The 5,149-nt window shown below is 46.2% G+C and overlaps 1 long non-coding RNA gene across 1 annotated transcript; it reads left to right on the forward strand.

Annotated features, from left to right (window-relative positions):
- The first annotated feature begins 1,401 nt into the window (after positions 1 to 1,401).
- On the forward strand, positions 1,402 to 4,743 carry LOC144107605 (uncharacterized). Its single transcript, XR_013309330.1, has 3 exons — positions 1,402 to 1,728; positions 2,215 to 2,312; positions 4,626 to 4,743. It is a non-coding gene; the product is annotated as an uncharacterized LOC144107605 (long non-coding RNA).
- Positions 4,744 to 5,149: the final 406 nt, after the last annotated feature.

The following is a 5,149-nucleotide window of genomic DNA, read 5'->3' on the forward strand; positions in this document are numbered from 1 at the left end:
ATATATATATATATATAATTTATTATGTAAATGAGCATTAAATACATAAATAACAAAATAAGCTCGAAGTTCTGCCCTCCCACTAAAAAAAAAGAGTTCTGGAGTCCCTCGCTATACTAATTGTCTCGAGCATAGCCCAAACTTTCACCCGCTGCCATTACGACCCGGACGCGACAGCGGTGTGCCAGAGAACACTGCGAAACTATATTTATAGAGGTCCTCGATCACCTCGATCGAAGCACCTCGATCGAGGGCGCGGTTGTGCTACCCAGTTCCGTGTTCTAGCGCACACTAGCAGTCTATTTTTGAGAGCCTCTTCCTCCTCGTACCTTGCACACTTCTGATTTCTTAACATAAATTCTTTCAGTGCATCAATTTACCTATTCAGCAATCTATATTTCACCCTCTGCTGGTCCTAAGTCGCTGATTTCTGGTCAGTGGCAATATAGTACTTATGATATCTACCGCGCACCGTGCCAGAAAATACTTTTTTGCAGCAATTACAGACTTTTCAAGCACTTGCTGCATTTAGGGGAGTTCTAAAAGAATTGTTTATTTTATCGTAGATAACACAGAAGTTGCTGTTTACAGAGCAGAGAACAGGGAAGGGCCCAGCGTTATTTATGATGCCGCGCAACAGGAGCTTTTATATTTCGAAACCGAAACTGAAAATGTTCTAGCGTCGTCTGACGGCAAGGCCCAGACTTTATAGGTGCTTTCTGTTTGTCGTAACCCACACAAAACTTTCTGCTTAAAGCACTAAGTAAAAAGCGCAAAGCACAATAAGGCACCGCGCGCCACTATAGCTTCCAGCTTTGAAACCGAAACCGAAGGCGATTTGTCACGTAGCGACTACTTTGTTTAATGCAGTGGCGATCAAAAATCGCAGAACACTTCAAACATTTAGGTTACAGCGGTACCATAAAGCTCATACATGATAGAGACAATAGTGTTACACTAAGCCACCCTATTCACACTCCATGGGCAGTCACAGTTGCAAGACCGATTTGAGGGGCTAGTTGGTTCTGCAGTCGTTCTGCTTATGTTGGACCAACGCTCTGTGGCACAGCTTGACACGGAACTCATAACTATTTCCCCTTCAAAGTAGTATTTGTAACTTTTCAACTATAAGTATTTCATGGTGTGTAGAGCCCCGCGTCGTCTGCTACTGCATGCGGTCAATCAGCAGTCAACTGGATGGCCGGATGCGCTGCACGAGGAGGCTGCGATATGGAGCGGTATAGAGATCACGGTCGGAGACGCAAGTTCTGCCGCAGGAAACAAACAGACGAAATTGAACAAATAAAACGTATTTATTATTCTGATTTGTAAAGAAGAGGTCATCATCATCATCGTATGCAGCGCCCTGTGCGGTGCGCGTCGCCAAGCCAATCCAAGTCTGCGGTCGTTTGCGTCCAACGTTTGCGTCGTTACTCGTGTCGGTGTGTGTGGTTGTTACAGTTATTAGATTGTGTGTTTTGCAGCCACATGTGACACTTCCACTATGGGTTCGTCAGCTGCGGCGAGCTATGCGTACGTGAAATACTTCGACCGACGGCGCAAAAGCTATCGTACACGTCTCTATGTCGTCCTTGTTTCCTTTGCGCTACACCTATCCATGATGCCTCACCGACTGGCGTTAGCGACCTGGCGAAAAAAAGGACGTCTACTGGCTCGGCGGAAAAGATGAGAAGGCATTCTAATCCGCCCAAGTAATGGAGCTTAGAGGTGAGTTTTGCAGTTACTTCGCTACGTGGTCAGATTTCAGAAGTGCCAAACGTGTGATGCGTGTACAGTCAAGCCTAACGCTTTTAGCAAAGCTTGGTGGCGTTTTACATAAAGTCGATGCACATGCTTTTTTACTGTTGCGAGCACTTGCAGAACGCTTACGATACTACTTCCTCTGTGATTGCGATCCGAGCACGCAGCAGCCCAGCGCATGCTTCCCAAAGAAGGGAAAAACTGCGTGGTCGCGTTGTAGCAGGTCTCGACGTAAGCGTCACTCTGAGCGAAATAATATATCGTGATTTTTTTCATGAATTCAAGTAATTGCATGAGGCAGGGAGAAATCGGCTGTGTTCAGATCTGCTAATTTTTCGCATCATATGATTTTTGGAAAGCAATGAACGCGACACACTAACTGATCCGTTTCCGTAGCTTGCCCTGTGTTTGCTGTCGCTTTCATTATTTTATCTCTCATTTCTTGTGTTCCAGTAACAAAAGCGGAGCTTATCCAGAGAATGTCGAAAAGAAAAATCACTGCAATGGACCTTGAAAAGCCTGAGCCATCAACAACAGTTGCACAGATACATGTATGTACTGAGCGAAGTTTTACTGCGGATGCCTCTGCTACTGCCACTCGCACGCTTACCAGTCGCAATATGTACATTACATAGCAGCATACTTCAGAGTCAGACAGGCGTCTCTGTCTGTGTGTGTCTAAAATATTTATGGTTGCGGGAAGCAGCCAGGCTCCCATCAGCAACAGAGAGCTTTGTAGCGGATCTTTGAATTGTAATATAGAGATATTGCTTAAATGCTACCATTGTAAAAGATTGCGTAGGACACTAGAGAACCGCATGCGGAATGGAAGCATCGTTCTGTTTTTTGTTCTCTCATATATTGTGTGCTTCATGTCAGGTCAAAGTTTCATTTTTCGTATTGCCCCCTCGCATTGTTGTCTAAAATATTTATTGTTTGAGGGAGCAGCCAGGCTGCCTTCAGCAACAGAGAGCTTTGTATTGAGCCCACCGATACGGCGTTGCGGGACAGCGCTGTTCTCTCATTGCAGCACGTTGTCTTAGCTTCGGCTTGCAACTCGGTGGCCTGTTTTCTCAGTGCCATGATACTGGTTAAATATATGTATTGCTGGAAATTTATAAGCCCTGCTATTCTTCGGTATGCGGCTTACCAAAGCGAATCGGCCACGTGAGACACGGATAGGGCCTCTGATAATTATTATTCACGTGTCTATCGAAAACACCTGTGCCGCGCTGTGGGCTGCAACTGCGGTGGGCACTCTCCGGTCGGGGCGGCTCTTGTCAAGACACGATTAATTACTGGAAGGCACCGTTCCCCTCTTCCCGTCATCTGTCCATCGTCGGTCGCTTCTTGCAGGGAACCAGTCAAAGGGGGAAGGTCATTTGCATCGAGCCAAGCATGGGAAGAACAGGCTCCTTCCCAGCTAGTCATCCTTTCTTTTTGTGCAGTCGTCGGCCACCTGATGACGCTGTCGAAATTGCTGCTGCTGTTGCTGCACCTCCGTGGTCATCCCTGTCGATGGGATCTGCACCTTAATCCTCTTCGGCTGGTGTGCATTCTGTTCATAACAGGCCGAACGCGGACACCACCGAAAGCTCCCCATTTGACTTTCAAACAAAAGGGGTGCTGCCTACTCTTGTAAACGGAAGGGCAGCCACACAGAACAAGCAGGGATGGAGGACTAAAGCTAGTGGACCAAGCGGAAGGGAGAAAAACCTTGAGAGGGAATGGAAGGAGAGGAGCATGGAAAAGTAGCTAGTTAGCCATATATGTAACTCCAATATAATGTCTTTTATTAAAGATTGTTTGCGGTTGTGTGTTCCGGGGACGGTGCATCACAACAACCTTGCTAGAGGACATTTTCAGCCAGAGGGTGGTCGAGGCCCTTTAAGTAGTGGCTGCCGGCTGGCGTGCATGTGTGCTCTGCCAAATTTGTTGTTCAAAATTTTTATTCTCTACGGAGGTCATTTTCATATCACAGCTGAAGATGAAGCATAACCTTGCGTGTGCCGATTCGGTCTTTGCCATAAGGCTTGGTGCTCGGATCTTCTGCCACAAGTGCTTAAAATACCTGAGAAATACCGTATGCATACTTCACCATGCATTTGACTCATCAAAAAGAAAAATTTCCCAGTGTGGATCATCATGCCTGCACAGAGTGCGGGGCCGACATGCAAGGCCAGGTTGTAATGCCTTTCATTCGAGTGCTAGCTCTGCAGTAAAAGCGATAGCATACAGACACGACGTTCAGCTAAATTTGTACAGTGCACGCACTTCAGAAAAATGTTCAACCAGCTGATATGCACGCTTGTCAAAATAATGCGTGCATTACTTGTTGGCAGCAATATTAACAGCTGGAAGGCGGCAGACTACAGTTGAGTGGAACATATCCTGATTGTTTTCTGCTTACAGCCCACAGGAATTAGTTCACAAACAGAAATTGCAACTACCACAGGAGAGTCAGTATAGGCAGGGTCAATCATTGGCGGCCAAGTAATTAGTGTGTAGTTAACTAATGTGCAATAATCTGTAACTACAGCATGTTGTTTGAGCAGTGCATGCGCAGTTTTTCCCTCCTCCTTATCATCAGCCTCACTACACCCACAGGGCAAAAGCCTCTCCCATGTCTTTCCAATTAACGCTGTCCAATTAGCCCTCCTATGTGGTGTCAAATGCAAGCCCTTAGAGTGCGACTGCCCGTCACATATGCTTTTGAGGATATCTCGAAGCTTACATGCAGACTTCACGACAGCACACAACGCACTGAAGGACATATACTTGCATTGTTGCCGCCGATGTATGCATCTGAGTGCAAGAGTCCGCGGCTGCCCTGAATAACTAATGTCCTTTCTTTTGCTCCCAAGGATCAGATTTCTACCATACGCATGCGAGCAATGAGACGCAACAGCAAGCAAAGCAGCAGAGGGCACTCGCCTTCCGTGATCCATGGACGGCCTTGGCGCCATGATTGCCAGCAGGCTGGTTCTGCGGCGACCAGTTCATGTGAGCATGATGCACCTTCCTGTCAGGAGTGAATTTTCTGGTAGCGAACAGGCTCTCCGAGCACGGCAATTTGAAAAAGCCCAATGATAATTTAAAGATTTAAATATGTATAGACACCTAATTTTGGTGGCATGTTTTCTTCCCTACAATGATTCAGAAGACACTACTCTGAATGAATCATCATGTGGTGTTTGCCTGGGACCTATAAATAATTTATAATCGAATTTTTCTGCCATGCTGTCTTGGTTTCAACAGCCGAGTGAAGACTGTGACATCAGAGAGGTTATCTGTAACGTGAAGCATGGAAAAAATGCGATATAATTGCTGCTTGATCGTTTTAATTCACTACAGTGTTGAAGCCAGCCTTCCTCAATAGTCGGAATGA

This window comes from Amblyomma americanum, chromosome 1, assembly GCF_052857255.1.
Source record: "Amblyomma americanum isolate KBUSLIRL-KWMA chromosome 1, ASM5285725v1, whole genome shotgun sequence".
Classification (NCBI taxonomy): Eukaryota; Metazoa; Arthropoda; class Arachnida; order Ixodida; family Ixodidae; genus Amblyomma; species Amblyomma americanum.